Here is a 21,338-nt window from a genome sequence, read left to right on the forward strand (position 1 = left end):
TTTTATGCAATAAACTCTGCAACCATGTGTGACAATGTTTCAAAGGCTGACCAAAATGATAGCAAAAATGGTTAAAAATTTCAATCAAACCAGTTTAAGTTCAGATTTATCCAGTTGTGATATCAGCTGGTATCATAAAGATGTACCTACACATCTTAGACTGCAGTGATTCAGGAACGTAGTTTATCACCACTTTCCCAAGGGCAATTAGAGATAGATACTAAATTCTGACAGATATGCCCATATCCCATTAATGATTTGAGAAAAAATATTCTTGATACCAACAAGTAATGATATTATCCATAGATCCAGAGAATTGTAAGCATGGAAATTGTGAAGATATTGGTAACAAGTTTCCAATTCTTCTTCAATGTTAGGGTAGTGCCTTACATTGTTATTGGTCGAATTGTACATATTAATCCTTGTTCAAAAAATGAAATAATGGTAAGTCAGCCGCTGCAGGCCATCAATTTAACATTAGTGGTGGGCACGTTTATAGAAATGTGAATTAATTAAGGAGAAGTTACCATTCGTTTGTTAAGGGCGAACTAATTTGCCTGACACTTTTCACACAGAAATAGACAGCATGATGAAGCTAATGCAGTTAATGTAGTGTACATGAACTTCCAAAAGGCTTATGCTGAAGAGTCAATAAACAGACTTGACAGAAAAATGAAAGATATGGAACAAAAAGGACAATAGCAACATGGATTTAAAACTGGCTGGCTGACCAGAAAGACTGAATAATCATGAATGTGTTTTTCAGTCTGTTAGAGGATAGAGTCATACAGCATGGAAACAGACCCTTTGGCCCAACTTGTCCAACTTTCCCGAACAAAAGTACACCTGTTTGCCTGTGTTTGGCTCATATCTATCTAAACCTTTCCTGTACATGTACCTGTCCAAATGTCTTTAAAATGTTGTAACTGTACCTGCATCCACCACTTTATCTGGCATTTCATTCCACATAAGAACTGCCTTCTGTGTGAAAAAGATGCCCCTCAGGTCCCTTTTAAATCTTTCTCCTCTCATCTTAAAAAAATTGCCCTCTGGTTTTGAACTCACCAACCCTAGGGAAAAGATTTTCGCTATTCACCTTATCTATGCCCCTCATGACCTCTATAAGGTCAGCCTTCAATCTTCTACACTCCAGAGAAATAGATCCCAGCCTGTCCAGCCTCTCCCTATATCTCAATCACTCCAATCCTGGTAACATCCTTGTAAGAGGCTTCACCTTGTCCTTGTAAATCTTTTTTGCATCCTCTTCAATTTAATAATATCCTTCCCATGGAAGGGTAAGCAGAATTGTACACAGTACTCGGAAAGTGGCCTTACCAATCTCCTCTAACCACAACATGATATCCCAACCAATGGGATTCTCCAGGAGATAATGGGAACTGCAGATGCTGGAGAATCCAAGATAACAAAGTGTGAAGCTGGATGAACACAGCAGGCCAAGCAGCATCTCAGGAGCACAAAAGCTGACATTTCAGGCCTAGACCCTCTCTGATGAAGGCTTGTATTCATATATGTTAATAACCTGGACTTGAGTGTACATGATGCATTTTCAAAGTTCGGAGATGACACAGAACTTAGAAATGTTGTGAGCTGTGAGGAGGGTCATGTTAAATATCTGGAGATATAGACTGATGAAATGGACAGACAGTTGGAAGATGTTATTTCATGCAGAGAGTTGGTGAGAAGCATTATCAGTGGCAACTTAAAGATACAATTCTAAAGGAACTGCAGCAGTTGCAAGATCCTGACAGCATATCTATAAAGATTTACCAAAAGCAAATCTAGCTAAAAATACCTCTAGAAAAGCTGTTTCTCACATCAACTAGGATTACCTTAGACCAGACTTCGGTTAGTTCTGCCATTTTTTTTTCCAAATTTGTACCAGAAGGGGAAAAAAGCCCACATGACATGACTAACCTCTTATTTTGAATAAACACCACTTACAGGCAGAAACCTGAGACTACATGTCTACAATTTTTAAACTACGAGCCTACAAACCTTAAACTTAAAGTGACATTATTGAAGAGACTAAGGCTCAGTATAGGAGCAGCAATAAGAAAAATAAAAGGAAAGAGTAGCAAAAAAGGAAAAATAAAAGGAGAAATAAACAAAACCAGTAGAAGAAATACACAAACAATGCTTTGCATTCCACTTGATTTAAAAAAAAGCAAAGCAAATTGAAAGACAAAGACTTAATTATGACTTGGGCACCAAGTGTCACCTTTACTAAACTCCAGCCACTCAAACAATATACGCATTTCTATTTTGATGCTGAGAAAAGACCTGTTATGCACAAAGCTTGGTATTGTCACAATTCATGAGATTTAACCTGTACCTATTATGGCAGAGCTGAAAACATGTGAGGCTATTGAATCAGGCAATGATCTCCAAGGAAATGGCTTTAAACACAAACAAAGTTGCTGGAAAAGCTCAGCAGGTCTGGCAGCATCTGTGGAGGAGAAAACAGAGTTAATGTTTCGGGTCCGGTGACTCTTCCTCAGAATTTCCACAGATATGACTTGGAAGTCAGATATAAGTCAAGTAGTAAGACAATTTTATTGTACATACTGAGCAGATGAACCAATCTGCACAAAGGTCAAGTTGATACTTTCAATCTACGTGCTGATGATGTAGATCACAAAGTTGATAAGGTTCTGTTACACTTTGGCCAGAGCCAGCGTGAACAATTGCAATCAGAAACTGCCAAGATGAGCATCTACAGGAGTACAAAAAGGCCATTATCCAATGATGGTTTGACTGTATTAAAGAAGCATCTGAGAGAATCATCCATTTTGACTATACTGAGATAAATTTAGTATGTCATAATGAGTCATTTTCAAGGACAAGCAAGTCCTACTAGACTACCATAAACATTATGCCAAGTTGTCATGTCCATGTTATACCAGAAGTTCCTGGATATCAAGCACACAACATAGCTAGTATGCGAGTCTGTGTACTGACCAGGTTAGAATCAGGATGTTCAATGACTTGCAAATACGTGGTGTGCTAAATGTGTCAACCTCAACAGCAGAGACAACCTCTATATCCACAAGATGTTCTACCCAATCCTTGGACAGACCTATTCACGGTGCATGGAAAAGATTACATGTTTGTGATGTATTATTTCTCCACATTTTCCAATGTTCAAAGACAGATCAACACAAAAAGCATTTGCACTGATGACATGATGAACATTATTTTCTTTTTTTCAACTGGGATGGGTAGTGCCTGACAAAGACACTGGCAAATCCTTTGAAGATATAAGTAAACACTAAGTGGTTATATCATCACCCCACTAGCCATTCCCTAGCAAAAAGGTATGTTATGCAATATCAAATCAATGATTATTAAGAACAACAAAGAAAGGTTTTCATTTTGCATTGCTGCACTTCCAAACAACATCAATGGAGAGGGGATCATCAACCTCCTACTTGGGATAATCCTTTACCTTTGAACTAGAGATGTTATGTTATGCCTGAGTAAGAAAGTCAGTCAACCAGTGTATTATCACAGCATGTGACCTAAGGGAATAAACATCTTAGACATCATTTTATTGGGGATTACTTGAAATGCGACATGTCAATGTTGCTCAGTATAGCCTAAAATTAGCTCATGCACTGACCTATTATCTGTTTATATTAGAATATAACAAAAGAGGGCTCAGAAACTGACAAGGGAGAATCGAGTATGAAAGCAAAAAGTCAACAAAATTCTAAATTGGCCATCTCCGGGAAGCTAGGTGCCACGACAGACACAGTGGGATTGTGACCCAAAAATAGTCTGCGCTTATTCTTAGACCTTAAAAGCAGTAGTTCCACTCATTAATAGCCTGCAAAAACAAGAGGCAATATTCCCAATATGTGACTTCTATTTGTGGTTCTCCTTTCCTTCCTTCATTCTGTTTCATCTCATAAAATAATACGTTTATTCCTAATTCCAGCAAAGGATTCACCACCTCAAATGTTCAGTCTTTCAGTTACTTGTGCTGACAATCTCCTGGCATTTGCAGATTTTTCTCTTGACTTAACCTTTAGAATTCAGACCACCTAAATATCATTTTGCACGGTATGGTTTTGTACAACAGCAAGTTATTGCTCCAAATTTGCAACCGAATGATCTTCTTTGCAGTAGTCCTTTCAAATACTGTCAAGTCTATCTGCAGGCTCAGAAGGAATAAAATGTATTATGCTCTATGTAAGTTTATATGTGTACACATAGTGAATTAACAGTGAGGCTTCTGTAGTGTCCTGGAACCAGGATAAAAGAGCCTTACTTTGTTAGAGAAAGGTCATTTATGAAATCTTTGCAGTAATAATGTTAGCATTATGACCATCACAAGAACCGTCACACATTAGTGGCAGCTCTTGAAACATTAGTGCAGACTCCCTAATGTTATTATCCAAACTTAAACAGTTGGGATCATACTTATGAAAGATCACAAGCCTTTAATGATGGAGAATGCCATCTTTTATTATTTCTTTATATCACTTGTCATCCAAATCAGTTTTTCATGTCCAATCCTACTTCCTTCTCTATGGTCCCTGAAAACAACCCAGTTACAACTACACTTTAGTCTCCACACAAAAAAAAATTGCTCTCCCTCACCCTGACCATCACCCTACTATGGTACTTGACTTAACTGCAGTGTATAAGACCCTGATGGTCTTGACAAGGTGGACATGCTTAGGATATTTCCCCTGTGGATGAGTCCAGAGCTAGGGGGCACTGGTGTAAAATGAGGGGTAGCTCTTTTCAGACAGAGGTGAGGAGAACAAAGGTCTCTCAGAGAGTTGTATGACTTTGGATCTATGACTCAGAAGGCAGTGAGGGCAAGGTCACTGAATATTTTTAAGAAAAAGTTAGATTTCTGTTAGGAAGGAGCATCAAAATTTATTGAGAATAGACAGGAATGTGGAATGCAAAACACAAATAAATAAGCCATGATCTTATTGAATGGCAGAGCATGCTAGAGGGGCCGAATGGCCTTCTTTAGTTCCTATTTCATAAGTTCATATCCCCTCATTTCTATTTCTTTAAGTCCAAGAAATGCAGACTTGAATGGATAAAGCAGGCTTGATTTAGCTATTCATCACTAGCTCTGGCTGGATCAGATAGGATGCTATTTGTTTCTAGTATTTGTTGCCAAACTTGTTTACTTTTCCACGGTTGTCCTGAAATGCAGTAATAACTCCACACTTCTTTTCTTGAACACAAACCATTGACTTAACACCCTCTTTTCTATCTCCACTAGTTTCACCTCCAAAATGTACAAAAATGCTCTTGTAAGGACCTTCTTTGTTTCTAAGATATAGACCATCTAATCACCTGCCCCAGCCACTTTCTTTCGCTAGCCCCTCAGACCAAACCTTATCTGAAGCTCACCCATGTCTGAGCCACAAATTCATATCTTTCTTTCATTTCTCTCCAAGCTCACTTTGTGTCCTCAAAGTTCATCCTGTCCATGAGCCTCACCTCCTGCTTCCTTGAACCTATTCTTACAACTGCTGACCTCCCCAGCTTAACTCCTGCTTCCCAAATTATCTGAGGCATTACAGCCTCCTTCAATACTGCTTATGTAATCCACTATTCCTGCAAACCACTGCCCTGACAATAATCTTCTCCTTTTCAAAGTCCTTGAACATGCTGCCACATTTCAAATCTGTATTTGTCTTTCATGTAATTCCAATCAGGTTGTAAATGTGATAAAGGTAAACCATCCTTTTCAACCTCCCTGCAGCCTCTGGACAATTAATCTCTGCAACCACACTATTCTTGTCTGATGTACTCCACTATTTTGCGCTTGCGTTATGTCTGTATCTGTCTGTCTCCTTGTTATCTGCATAACTATAACAAGAGAATTACCTGCAATTACTTCTCTTCCCACTGCTGCATAATGACCTCTGTTGTTCTCAAAAATCAGTTCTTGTCCCACTCCTACTTCTCACCATATGCTGCCTCTCATTTACATGAACGGAAACATCTTGTCAGTTTCCACATGCACACTAACAAGATCCAACTTCACCATACCATCACAACTCCCTGGCCGAGATGAAAAAAAAAGCAAGCACTAAATAAAGCTAGTTTTATTTCAGATTATTAAGAGAAGCCATATATTTAAACATTGCCTTAAACATTGATCTTGTGTTGAATGTTTCTTGCACTTAAAATGAAATGGCAATGTTCACAACAACCCAGGTAATGCTCACATATCTACTTTGAGATAGGGACTGGTTGAGATTCATCTTGTCTTTAGAAAGTTAGATCATTTCATAACTCACTCATCTGCTGGTTAATCAACCAAACTCCATTAGACTGGTGCAGATTTCCTTTCTCCAGCTGCACTATAAAAAAGATGGATTGCCTGGGGAGTGGTGATTCATGAATACAGATGCACACTAGAAAAATAATACTTGCTATTTTGTGGCTTTTATATTAGTATAATATTTTTCCAGACTGCCTATTGCAGGGGGAGCAGCAAGGCAAATGAGAAAGAATGTTAAAAATTATTTAGCTGTAAATTAGTTACGGTGCTGCAAGGATTCGGAGGGAATAAATATAATAACTACTTGTGCAAGTATCTTGTTTTTGCTGCAATTTGCACGTTTGCCTGTGCAGTAAAAATGCTTCGTTCACTTTTTGCTTTAAAAGCAATAATGCATCTTGTTCAGTGTACATGTTCTAAAGGTGGCAACTCCTACTACTCCCAGTGACTTTTTGGGTAAGAGTACCTGTGTGCTGCTGAGCTAATGTAAGATTCAGAGGTACAATGCCTGATCAGAGCTGAATTTTCAGTTTTCTGGTGGGTCTGCAGTGATGTTAAAATTGACCCCAACAATTTCTCAACAATGAAGTGGGAAGTGAACTGGTTGTGGGCATGGGAAAGGGCAGAAAAATAATCCTGCTTAGCTGTTTCTGAATGCTATTGACTAGTTCCTGTTTGATATTGTGTGTCCAAATTATGGAGGACAAAATCGGGCTTGAGTGTGGTGCTTCTTGTGGTTCAATTGCGTACTGATAGAAACATGGAAAACAGAAACAGGAGCAGGCCATTCAGCCCTTTGACCCTGTTCCCCCTTTCAATATGATCATGGTTGACTATCCAACACTGTATCCTGTTCCCATATTTCCCCCATACCATTTGATACCTAAGGACTATATTTAACTCATTCTTGAAAATGTTCAATATTTTAGTCACAACTGCTTTCTGTGGCAGAGAATTCCACAGGCTTACCGTTCTCTGGATGAAGAAGTTTCTCCTCATCTTCATATGCAGTGGTGCCTGAAGAGTGGGTCATTTGATCGGGGGTCCCAAAAAATGACCAGGTCTTATTGAAAAGAGATGAGTGAAGGAGTCACCATAAAAATAAAAAAAGTGAAAATTGAGAACGATAGAGCTCACTGTTTTCTTAAATATCCAGTTCATAGTGAAGCAAATCAATCTGGAAAGGGGGAACAAAATGTACTTGTCTCTCAGGAACAGTACAAAACCTCCATGTAGAATGAACTACTTTATAGAGCAGCAATTTTCATCAAGTTGGCAAACATGACAAGCATGTTACACACAACAATGGGGTGAACAATCAGTTCATCTGTTTAAGACGGCATCAGTTAAAGTGAGGGATTTTGGCCTGGATGCTAGGAAAACTCCATGCTCTTTGAACAGTGTTGCGTGACCTTCACATGTGTCTACAACTGACGCGGCCATACTTTTGTACCTCTTCCAGAAAACAGCGCTCACGGCAATGTGGAAATATCTCTGTTTTGCACTAAAATATTTACCTAAATTAGGTGTTTCAGTTCTAAAAATGGCATTTTTGATGGTATTTTCTAGCTGCAATTTCTTTGGAACAGCAAAGCTTTTATATACAATTTCTATTTGTTTGGATGCCAGTTACTTTGTAATCCTGAGTTCAGTCTGATTTCCCAGGCCTTCCCATGTGGACACTTAGTTTTTTACTGGCTACAGATTTGATTAGCTGAAGCTAAAGTGCTGAAGTGATTACTATGAACCCAGAGTTTTCTATAATTCTTAATATTTCAACACACCAGAGATCAGATTTTGTTTTACCTTGTAAATTAATGTTGCATAATAATATATCACATGGTCTGGTGCTGAGAAGCAGGAAAAATGTGATCTTTTTGTAGGCATTACAGTCTAGCTGTAAGGAAGGACTTACTGTTGACCACTGTGCAACAGGTAATAATTCACTCAAAAAGTAACTTGACAAAGAGGGTGAATGCATTGTATAATATCAAGAACAGAGTTGTCATCAGACATGTTTCAAGTACCTGAGAAGGTCAATGAGGGCATTTTTTTAGATGTTTTACTCCTCTAAATAGCTTTTTCAACTGCTGGTTAGATCATTAAAGACCCATGTTCCACTCTAAAGTGTTGAACATAAAATCTAGGCTGACTCCAGTGTAGTCTTGATGTACCTCAGTTGCTGGAGGTATTGCATTTCATCGGTGGCATAAGTCTGAGGCTGGTCTTCCCTCTCAGGTGTATGTGAAAGATTGCACATCACTACTTCAAACAAAAAAGACAGAGAATCCTTCCATGTCTGATCAATATTTAACTCCCAAACGATGCACAACCATTTTCTGTAGTCCCTTTCAATTTACTTCAATCTGACTCTGCACATGGACCAATTTTGTATTAGAGGGGTAAGGGTGCTAAGAAATAAAAGGAGGGGGTGGTGGGGCTGGGCATGTCAGTGGGATGGTGATAGGTGAGTGCAGGTAGGCAGGCAGTGGTGGGGATTAGTCGGTGAGGCGAGACGGTCAAATAGATGGGAGAGAAGGAGAACAGGTTGTGTCAGGTCAAGGAGGTGGGGATGAGAGGGAGGGTTCGTCAAGATATCAGGCCAGGGGTGGGAGATTTTGAAACTGGTAAAGTCCACATTTAGGCCATTGGGCTGGAGGCTCCCAAGGTGCAATATGAGGTGCTGTTCCTCCTTGTTGTGGGTAGCGTTGTTGTGACACTGGAAGAGGCCCAGGATGGACATGTCGCCCAGGGAATGGGAGGGGGAGTTTAAATGGTTTGCAATCAGAAGGTGCTGTTGTTTGTTGTGAACAGAGCGCAGGTACTTTGCAAAGCGGTCTCTGAGCCTCCACTTGGTATCACCGATGTCGAGGAGGCCACATCAGGAGCAACGGATGAAATAGGCCAAGTTGATGGATTTGCATTTGAACCTCTATCTGATGTGAAAATCTATGTTTATCAGAACTTGAGTCTGTATAAGATTATCACTGTGGACTGCTTTTGTCAGCACTGTGAATGCTGTCATAGAATCAGAGGGGAAAAAAGAGGGCAAAGAAAGGACAGGAAAGAGTTAAACATGCCCAAGCGGGCAGCATCCAGTGTTTGATCTTTCAAGTTGACAGAAAAACCTGCAGAGGAATATATTGTACATTCAAGTGCAATGAAAAGAGAAGCAGAAGATTTGTCTGATTTTTATTTTTGCCTGGAATCACTGAAGTATCTGCAATATCAGCAGCAGCAGACTCTTGCCACTGGGGGCAATTTGAGCAGCAGGGTTTCTGCGGGAAGAATTATTTTGCTGCTGTCACCGTCTCCAATGGGTGAGGGGAATTGTATTTCTGCTGCTTGCTGACACATTGATGATGCTCATGTTCCTCCTTACTCTGTCAGCAATTCTGCAATATCAATTTTGAAAATGTTTGCAACCACATCTTTTGAAGCTTTTTCTTACTTCTTCATTCTTGGGGAATGAAGCACCATCTTGGCCTTCATTTTGACTTGTGTAATTTTTCAGATTGGTTATCCATTACAATCTTCATTTGATCAAACTCTTCTAAGTAATTGTCTGGAAATTCAGTTTGTAACAATGAAAAGACATTGGCTGGGAAGTTGTCAAATAAGTTGAATCGGACAAAATTTGTAAAATAAATTGCCTGTCAATTGAAATGCAATTGAAACATCCCCGTCTGGCATTGTTAATGTGGTGTTCAATTGAAGAATAAACTGGCATACCTTATTTTGTAGAACACTTTCCACTCATTGTTGCATTTGACAGTATTTCCTCATGTTTCCAGGTGGCTTAAATTAATTTCTGCTGCATCTTTCTCTGTAACCTTATCCAGCCAGTGAAAATATCATCAGTTATATTTTTAATCAGTGATGAGATTCCAGTTTCTTCTTGGAGTGTGAGAGTACCAAGTGAAAATTGCTCAACATATTGGTGATCAGTTAAAACCCCTTCTAACAACAGGTTTTATTCCAACTGTAATAGCTCCCTCCAAAAACAGGTTCAGAGTTGCCTATGAGAATTTCATCTCCCCCTTCTTCAATTACAGTGTTCCTTCTTACTCTATCTCAATTTTCCTCAATCCTTCGCTCATTTTCAAGCTGCTTTAACAGTAATTGAATTCCTGTTATCTCAAATGACTCACCAGACCTACATGCTTTGCCAATATTTCAATTTCTTCTGCCTTCTAAGCTCTGGCAGAAAATTCTATATGAAATTTATTTGCCAATTCTGCTATCTTGGCTTTTGTTAAGTCTAATAAATCCTTCAGGGATACCTCTTCCAACTGCAGATGATGTTAGCTTCTATTAATGTCATCTCATTTTATAATATAAAAAACCTGCTGTCTGTCCTTTAATCTTTTATTAATCACCCTGTGTCCACATCCAATTTTACATTGTCCACGTCTCAGAAATCCACTAGTGAGCCCCAATCTCTTGAAATGACTCAATTAGGAGGAGTGCACTAATAAATAAACCCCAATATTCCACAAGCCATCATAAATGTGTAACCATTAAGATAGTCAGTTCTGAACAAAAGTCGTGCCAGGTTCCAAACATTAACTCTGTTTCTCTCTTCACAGATGCTGCCAGATCTGCTGAGTTTCTCCAGAATTCTCTATATTTGTTACAGAGTTCCAGCATCCAAAGTGTTTTGCTTCTATTAAGATGAAGTATTTGCCTGACGACGGATTGCTATCCAGGGTAAAAGTAATTCACACCAGGTTTCGTCATTAATAGGAACACACATAGATTCATAGAGCATAGGAACAGACCCTTCAGTTCAACCTGTCCACACTGTCCAGACCTCTCAATTGGATCTAGTCCCACTTGCCAACATTTGGCCCATATCCCTCTAAACCTTTTCTAATCATGTACCCATCCAGATGCCTTTTAAATGGTGTAACTGTACTAGCCTCCACCACTTCCTCTGGCAGCTCATTCCATACATGCACTGCCCTCTATGTAAAATAGTTACCCTCAAATTCCTTTTTAAATCTTTCCCCTCTCACCTTAAACCTATGCCCTCTAATTTTGGGCTCCCCTACCCTAAGAAAAAGACTTTGGCTATTCACCCTTTCCATGTTCATCATGATTTAGTAAACTTCTATAAGATCACCCCTTGGCCTCCAGTGGTCTGGGGATAAAAGCCCCAGCCTCTTCCTATAACTCAAAACTTCCAGTTCTGGCATCATTGTTGTAAATCTTTTTTGTACCTTCTCAGGTTTAATAACATCCTTCATGTAGAAAGGCAACCAGAATTGTATGCAGTATTCGTTCATTCATGGATAAAACAGGCAAAACCAGATGGCTCGACAGAACTATTGTGGGGGAGAGGTATAGACTGCAGTTATTTATATTGTTAGTAATGATGTAATGATGTCTGCAAGGAATAGTCAATCTTTAATTCAATAACCGAGTGGATGGACATCAGTCCTTTCTTGAATTAGAATTCTTTCTCTAAAATCCCTTTATTTGTCTCTTATTTTGCTTGTAACTGTTCTGTCTCTTTAACTTCATTCAGACTTTCAGTGACTAAGAAGAAAGTGGCATGGTGGCTTAACGCTGCCTCACAGTGCCAGGGACTCAGGTTTGATTCCAGTCTTGGGAGACTGCCAGTGTGGAGTTTGTACATTCTCCCTGTGTCTGTGTGGATTTCCTCTGGATGCTCCAGTTTCCTCCCACAGTTCGAAGATGTGCAGGGTAAGTGGATTGGCTGTGCTAAATTACCCATAGCACCCAGGGATGTTTAGATGAGGTGGGTTAGACAAGGGAAATGCAGGAGTATGAGAATGGGTCTGAGTCGGATGCTCTTCAGAGAGGCAGTGTGGATTTGTTGGGTAAAATGGCCTGTCCCCACACTGTAGCGGTTCTATTATCTAAAATGGTTAGAGAAGATTCCTTTTTGTTGATGCATGGGTGCATCTAAGTGTGCTGCACTCAGATCGAAGACAAACAGCAGCTGGGCCAATTAGAGGGCAGTTGTTAGGCTGCTTTTCAATCCCTGAAGTATTGGCTACCTGTGTTTCTCAAAAAATATTCACCTCACTCTTCCAAAAAGTAACATAATCCATGTGCAGCTAAAGTATACACCGGAAAATCCCAGAGTTGGAAAAACTCTCCAGATATTTTGCACTATGTAACAGTGTCCAACTTCTACTTTGCAGTTTATATTCCACGAGAAAAAAAAAGCTCCTTACATGCCTCCACCTGTAAGGGAGATTAACTAGGAAGGCAGTTGGTCTAGTGGTATTATCACTGGGCTATTAACCCAGACACCCAGGTAATGGCCTGGGGACCTGAGTTTGAAACCTGCACAGGCAGACAGTGGAATTTGAATTCAATAAAAATCTGCCAATTGTTGGGGAGAAACTCATCTGGTTCATTCATGTCCTTTAGGGAAGGAAACTGCCATCCCTACCTGGTCTGGCCTCCACGTGACTCCAGACCCCTGGCAATGTGGTTAACTCTTAATTGGCCTTTGAGTAATGGAGTGAGCAATGAATGCTGGCTGAGGCAGCGATGCCCTTATAATTTTAATGTTCCCTTATATTGTGTTGCACACATTGTAATTCTTCAATGAAACCAAAGGACTCTTCATTCAGACACTTGACTCCTCAGACACCTCAAGCCACATTCCCCATGGTAGTAACACAGACAAAGACATTCACAGCTGTGCAAGTTGGCATCTCAATTTTTAATTATGAATGTGCGGAGGGTGCTCCAGCACCCATGCTTATATCACTTAATTTTCCCTTCTTTCTTCAGGAGAAGGAAGTGTAAATATTCATAAATGTGACTGGATTTGTTAGGTGGGAAGGGTGGTTTTATGTTTAACACAACATTCTGATCTGCTTCAAGATGGAGGCAACAGAGCTGGCAGGAGAGCAAGAGGACTATGTTTGTGCTAAAGGAGAGATTGGATGCATAAACTCATCAAGTGAGGGAGCCGCCTACCTGGCCCTCACAGCTGTGCGTGAAGCAGCAATGCCCTAAAAACAACTGGGCTGAGGGTGGCGTCTCATCACACTAACAAATGTACATTTTTTTTTTCTATTTTACTCCCCGGTCACACTTTCCAATCCAGGAGAAAGAGGAAGAGCCCTATTCCACAGGTGCATCTCTTTCAATACCACAGGCACCATCTCAGAAGGAAGTGTTAGTACCCTCTGAGAATGCACTGTCAAAATGATCTTCCCCAGCCTTCATCAGTGCAGAAACAATCACTCTTTGGTGCGTGATCTATCTCGGGTAGACTTGAACCAGATCACTGGACTCACTATATTAACTCTGTTAGCTCTTCACAGATGCTGATAGACCTGTTGAGTTTTTCTAGCAATTTCTGGTTTTGTTTGTCTTTGTTCTTCATTGCTGTTTATTCAATCACCTACTGTTTTACTCACACGGACACACCTCATGACCGCAATCTCTTCCTCACTCTCAATGTACAACCCCTATCCTTCTTTATTCCCTTGGACTGCTCACAATGATTCTCTCAGCTGTCTGCCAGCATTACTCAGGATAATTCTGACACTCCCTAACTGTATTGTATACAGTTTTGGTCACCCTGTTATAAAGATATTGTTAAACTGGAAAGTGTGCAAAAAGATTTATAAGGATGTTGCCAGGACTAGTAGCCCTGTGTTACAGTGAGAGGTTGGCTAGGGTAGGACTTTATACCTTGGAATGTAGGAGAATGAGGGATGACCTTATTAGGGTGTATAAAATCATGAGAGGCATAGATAGGATGAATGCATACAATCTTTTTCCCAGGGGTGGGAAATTGAAAACTAGAGGGCATAGATTTAAGGTGAGAGAGGACAGATTTAAGAAGGACCTAAAAGGCAATTTCTTCATGCAGGGAGTGGTGTGTTTATGGAATAGGCTGCAAGAGAAAGTGGTTTAGGCTAGTACAGCAGCAATATTTTAAAAGCTTTCGGATAGGTACAAAGATGGGAAGGGTTTAGAGGGATGTAGACCAAATGTGGGCAATTGGAACTAGCTGAGTGGGCACCATGGTCAGCATGGACCAATTTGGGCAAAAGGGCCTGTTTCCATGCTGCATTGCCCTATGATTCTATGGCGTTTGTACATTCTCCCTATGTCTGCGTAGGCTTCATCCAGGCACTCCAGTTTCCTCCCACAGTCCAAAGATATGCAGGTTAGGTGGATTGGCCATGCTAAATTGCCTACAGTATCCAGGGAAGTGCAGGTTAGGTGGGTTAGCCATTGATAAATGCGTGATTATGAGGATAGGGCATATGATGGATCTGGGTGGGATGCATTTTGAAGGGCTGGTGTGGATTGGATGGATTGAAGAGCTTGTTTCCACTCTGTAGGGATTCTATAAAAATCCAGCAATTCCAGTTCGTGAGTTTGCCACCAGAAACAAACTCAAGGTCAGTGTTGGTTAAATCCAAATTCTTAGCTTGGTCCCCTTCTCCTCTTCCTTCCCCGGTATTCAGGATTTGAGCCCAATTTATCTTTCTCCATCTCTGCTTCTGAGAAGGAAAGACAAAAGTTTTTATTAGTTAGTTCTACTACCTGTCACTTTGAAACAGTCATCATTATTTATTACTAATATTCCTTTTAAAATTTTGAATTCACTGCTTTGACTTTTTTTTTGTTCAGGTAAGTTCTGTTTCATTCATACTTTAGACTTTTATTTTGAAATTCATGTTTAATATTGCGCCAAAATTTGCATTTCCAAAATTTTCTCATTTTGGCCACTGGAGTCAGAAAAGAATTGAAATGCAGTGCCTCATAGGAAAAGGTTGAACAAACCAGACAAAACCCACATAAATGCATGATCTGGTTTTAAACTGCAACATTAATTCAAATATTTTACTGCAAACTTATAAGAAATAAACTTCTGTGCAGGATTCTGTGTGCACTCCTTTCAAATACTGTTGAATTAATTTGCATGCTCACTAGAGACAGCAATACATTTTGTTCTATATGGTAAGAGTTAACTGTGAGTCTTTCTTGTGCCCAGAAGTCAGTACAAAAGAACATTACTTGTTTATAGAATGAGTTAATGTTAGTGTGAATCCTCCAGAGTGATAATGATAGTAATATGACCATCACAAGAATTCTCGTGAGTGGAATATCGCCCCTAGGACAATATAAACTTTGAGATAGTGACTGCAGCCCTTGGAAACTGATACACACATCATTTTAGTTTTCAATGTAGTCATACAAAACTAAACACAACATTGATATTCATTAAGGGTCACAAGCTTTCACTATTCCCGCTGCATCAATCATGGATAAGGTCATCATTTCGTAATATCAATCTCAGTTCAGATCTTATTAACATGACCCAATATTACCTTCTGTATTGAGCCTGAAAATAAACAATCTCCCATTTAATTATAGCAACAGTTGGAAAATCCTATCCTTGCAGTCCTTGGTCTTCCATTCACAATATTATTGAAACTATTGACTTGCTCAACCATAACATCATCTCCACCTTTCTTGCCATATTCTCCACCAAAATTAATACTGTCTCAAGTCAACCATTGCCCTATTATGATTCATCTTTTTTCTACCTTAAGTGCAAGGAACACAGACATACATTTGAATGTGTGAAGTAAGAGTGGAAACAAGATATTTGTCCCCTGCCAGTCAATAAGTTAATAGTTCAGAGATAGTGGGAACTGCTGATGCTGGAGAATCTGAGAAAACAAGGTGTAGAGCTGGATGAACACAGCAGGCCAGGCAACATTGGAGGAGCGGGTAAGCTGACGTTTCGAGTCTAGGCCTGAAGAAGGGGCTAGACCTGAAACATCAGCTTTCCTGCCCCTCTGATGCTACTTGGCCTGCTGTGTTCATCCAGCTCTACACATCGTTATCTCTAATAAGTTAATGGTTGATTTGATTGGTGCCTCAACTTCACTTCCACATATACCCCCAATAATATCAGTCTTCTTTGTTAGCCACTCACCTTACTTAACTCTGCCTTTAAAATATTTAATGACTCTTCAATTACACTTTTCTCTAGGAAGAGAGTCGCAATGACACTCTGGGAGAAAAATATTTCTGCGCATCTCCATCTTATATGCAAGGTCCCTTTCTTTAAAATGTGATGCCTCGTTCTAATTTCTTCCAGAAGGGAAAACCTCCTTGCACCCACCCTGTCAAATCCTCTCAGGATGTTATATGTCTCAATGAGATCACATCAAATTCTTATAAACTCCAAAGGATACAGAGCTTCCCCATAAGATAAAATTCTGAATCCAGATATCAGATTTCTGGCATCCACGAAACTATTTTCTAATTCCCTTTTATTCACATTACTGATGAATTAACTCTGCCTAATTTCATTGAGATTTTGCAAGTGCCCATCTATATCCTTCTTAACAATGGGTTTACTTCACTGCAGAGACAATGGATGAGGAAGATATAATAACACCAATAGCGTAAAGTACAGAACAACCATCAATTGGAGAAGTCCACCTTACCTAACAGGAGAAATGGATCAGAAATAATAGTTACCATAGCAGCAACATCTGTCAAATTCTCTAGAAATGAAATACCACCTGAAGAATGAGCAAACACTGGATGAACAACCAATGACAACTTACATGCACACCTTTAGAAGACCTGAACATTTTAAGATAATGTAGGCAACATTTATGCAGGGACAGACAGTGAGCCATACTGGAATGAAGAGGTTTGTTCATGAGTGATATGTTTTGTTATAGGCCATGTGACATCTCCACAAACTACTCTAATTACCTTCCCTCCACGTAAAGGCCAGAAATGGAGATATTTGCTGATGATTACACAATGTTCATCACCATTTATGAATCCTCAGATATTAAAACAGCCCCTGTCCAAATGCAACAAGACCCACCACACAAATGCCAGAAAATGGCCATCTCCAATAAGAGAAAATCTGATGACCACGCCTTGGCATTCAATGCTATTATCATCACTAAATTCCTCCCCACTCCCCCACCCCCGCCACTTCTATCAACATTTAGGGAGATTTGTTGACAAGTAGCCATTTAAATACAGTGGTTAGAAGATGGGAATACTGCTGAAACTTACCTCACGACTCTCCAAAGCCTGACCAGCATCTACAAGGCATAAATAAGGAGCTTGATGGAATACTTCCCACTTATCTGCATGTGTGCAGCTCTGAAAACATTCAAGAAGCTTGACAAAGCATCCTGCTTGATCGGCACAATATCCACAACCATTCAGCCACTCTCATCAATGCTATGTAGTAGCAGTGCTTACAAGATGCACTGCAGAAATTCATCATAGATTCTGAGCCAGCACCTTCCACACCCATGAGCATGAACATCTAGAAGGACAAGGGAGGCAGATATATGGGAACAACGCCATATGCAACTTCTCTTCCAAACCACTCACCATCTGGGCTTTGAAATACACTAACGATCCTTCAATGTCAGTGGATCAAAATCCTGGAACTCCCTCCCTAATGACTTTATGGGTCTACCCGCAGTATACAGACTGCAGCAGTTCAACAAGGCAGGTCACTACCACCTTCTTTAGAGCAACTGTAACGGATAATGAATGCTGACCCAGCCAGTGATTCCCACATTCCATGAATGAACAAAATAGAGGATATACAGTTTTATTTTGTTTGTAATGAAAAATGGGATGTTTGGGGGAAAAAAACAGTTCTATTCACTGTGATCTACCATAGTCCAGTGAATTCTGACATAGCTACTTTCTGCTTGGAAACCTTCCCATCCCTAATTGCCCCTGAGATGTCTTAGGAGTGCAGGTATACGCTCAGTATTGTTAGGAAGGGAGTTCCAAGACATGACGCTGTTATGGTATAGGCTCAGTGAAATGCTTCCAAGTCAAGATGGTGTATGAACTATAGGAGACCTTGCAAGTGCTGCCACTGTCTTTCTAGGTCCTGGAGTTAGTGGATTTGGAAGGTGCTACATTGGAATCTTGGTGAGTTATTGCACTGCTGCTATTGAGCATCATTGGTGAAGGGGAGTGATTGTTGAAGATGATGAATGGCATGCAAATAAAGCATGCCACTTTGTCCTGGGTGCTGTTGAGCTTCTTTAGTGTTGGAGTTGCACTCATCCAGGCAAGTGGGGAGTATTCCTTCACACTCCTGACTTGCCCCTTGTCAATGGTGATCAGATACTGGAGAGACAGGGAGTCAATTACAACAGGATTCCTAACCTCTGTCCTGTGCTTATGGCTACAATATTTATGTGGCTGACTCAGTTCAGTTTCCTGTCAATAATAACCCTAGAATGTTGATTATGGGGATTCACTGAACATTAAATGGAGATGGTTCGATTTTCTATTGTTTGAGAAGGTCACTGCCTATGTGTCCTAAATGTTACATTCCACATAACGTCCAATCTTGGATATTGTCCAAGTGTTGCTGCTTATAGACAGGAGTATTCGTTAGTGTCTGAGGTGTTGATGATGGTGTTGAACATCATGCAATCATCAGTAAACATCTCCACTTCTCACCCTATGATGGAGGGAAAGCCATTGATGAAGCAGGTAGTAAAAGTTTGGCCTCAGACACTACCCAGAGAAACTCCTGTATTGATATCCTGGGGCAGGGATGATTGACCTCCAATAACCACAATCATCTTCCTTGTGCTAGGCATTCTTTCAAACAGAACAGACTATTGTCCCTGACTCTGACTGACTCCAGTCTTGCTGGGCTCCTTAATACCATACTCTGTCAAATGCTATCTTGATTGCAAGGGCAGTCACTGTAACCTCCACTTTGGAGCTCAACTTCTTTTGTTCATGTTTGGATCAAGGCCATAATGAGGCTGGGGCCAGAGCAGTAGAACCTAACCTGAACATCAGTGGCAAGGTGTTCCGAAGCAAATGCTGCCTAATCGCACTGTCGACAGCCTCTTCTATCATTGCTTTAGACCTCTTTAGAGAGACTGAGTCTTTGGAAAAGATGGGAAGTCAATATGAGAAAAAAAGTGAAAATTCAGAGAGATAGAGTCAATATTTCTTAAATATTAGTTCATTGTGAAAAAAGTTTAAACTGGAAAGACAGGTCAAACTTCTTGTCAATTGTCACATTAATGCTTCAAAACACTCCAAATTAGTTTGAAGAGCAGTGACTCATAATGTCAACAAACATGACAGGAATGTTGCATAGAACAAGTTCATATGAACCACAACAAGATGAACAATGTGCTCATCTGCCTGTGGTGTTGTCAGTTCAAGGAGGGCTAATGACCAAAGTGTTGGGAGGTGTAAGCTCTTCCAATAATGCCATGTATCACCTTAACCACTGTAACAAACAGGGCTTCTGTGTCTAAAGATCACCACTTACAGCTATGTGGAACAATTGTGGTCCTGCACTGGAATGTTTGGCTAAATTAAGTGGGGGTGTTGACATTACCTTCATTTTTAGGTACAGCACAGCTAAGCTTTTTACATCTAATATTTTCACATTGATGCCAATAACTTAATAGCCTGGATTTTACAGGCCTTCCCATGTGTACCATTGATATTTTCTTTTGAGGCTGATTAATGTGAAGTTAAATTCAAATGGTGAAGTAATGATTATGAAGCCAGACAGTTTTCTACAATGCTAAATATTTGAACAGAACAGAAATCAGGTTTTGTTTCATCTTGGTGTAAATTAATGATGTACAATGACATGCCACCTGATTCAGTGTTGAGAAGCAAATAAAATGTGTTGGACAAAGGCCTCATTGTACTGCAAATCATGCATTAAGCAATAAGTCAAGAGTAGTATCCAGATGAATTTCATATACCTAAGAAGGTCAGTGCAGAATATTTTTTAATTACTCTCCTAAATGATCTCAGCCATGGCTCTGTCAATAGCATTTCACGTCTTGGTCAGATTGTTACAAGTTTCACTCCAGTGTGTTAATCACAAGTTCTAAGCTGATCCCAGTACAGTACTGAGGGAGCATTCATTGTCAGAGGTGCCCTCTTTCATGTGTGACATTAACCTGAGGCCAGCCTCTCCTCTCAGACGGTGAGCAAAATGAGAAAGACTATTGAGCCCAAAACGTTATTTCTGATTTCCCTCCATTGAGCTGGGCCTTTCCAGTAATTCCTGTTATTGTGTGAGAAAGATTTTGGCGTGTGCTGGCTTTCAGTTTGGGAGGCAGATGTACTCTTCTTCATTCCCAGACTGATCTTTGAAACCTGCCAAAGGCTGATTTTGCTTTGGCAATACTTTGTTGTCTTACATTTAGACAATTTTAACAGGGTGTCCTGCCAAAAAGAGTGTATGTATTCAATGCTGATGGGTTTTGGTCCATGTATTAAATCCTTGGATTGAAGGTAGGCTTTCCTGGAGGAAGCAAATACATTACTTCAGTTTTCCTTTTGCTGTTGATAAGACCAGAGTTGTCACATTCATTGGAAAAAAAGTCCATGCTACATTACACACTCTGATCTGAACTGCAACTAAACAGTGGTGAACAGAATATTACAAAGTGTGGGCATTGAGACTTTGGTATTTTCTGAGTTGCCTCGGAGTGAGCAGTTTCCCATCCAATGTGATAGCTAAATTTGATGCCAGGGCCACTGTCATCGAAGACATTTGAAAATATGTTGGAGAAAAACACGAGGAAGAGGTTTGGAGCTAACACACAGTCCTTTTGAACGTAAATGGTGAGAGGGAATGTGTCAGAAGGATATGCATAAATACCATCACAGAACTGTCAAAACATTGTGACAAATTTCTCTGGGTAGCCAGATTTATCCATTACCTTCAAATGCCTCCGCAGCTAATTATATCAAAGGCCTTGGTCGATCACCAAATGTGGTCCACAAACTCATGTTCTGCTCTCAACAGCTCCTGGAGCTGTTTGAAAACAAACATCATGCCATCGCACTTTGAAATTTTGTGAAAATATACCAAAGCTCTGGCAGAAAATCCTGGCTGAGATGTTGCACAGCGCAGTTCAGAAGGATTCTGGAGAAGATTTTGCTGGCAACGGTGAAGATTGAGATCCCTTCATGATTATTGTAAGATTGCCAAGTTTTTCCTACTTGTACAGGTGGACAATGGAGGCATTTTGTATTGTGG

Source organism: Stegostoma tigrinum, chromosome 28 (genome assembly GCF_030684315.1).
Source record: "Stegostoma tigrinum isolate sSteTig4 chromosome 28, sSteTig4.hap1, whole genome shotgun sequence".
Lineage (NCBI taxonomy): Eukaryota > Metazoa > Chordata > Chondrichthyes > Orectolobiformes > Stegostomatidae > Stegostoma > Stegostoma tigrinum.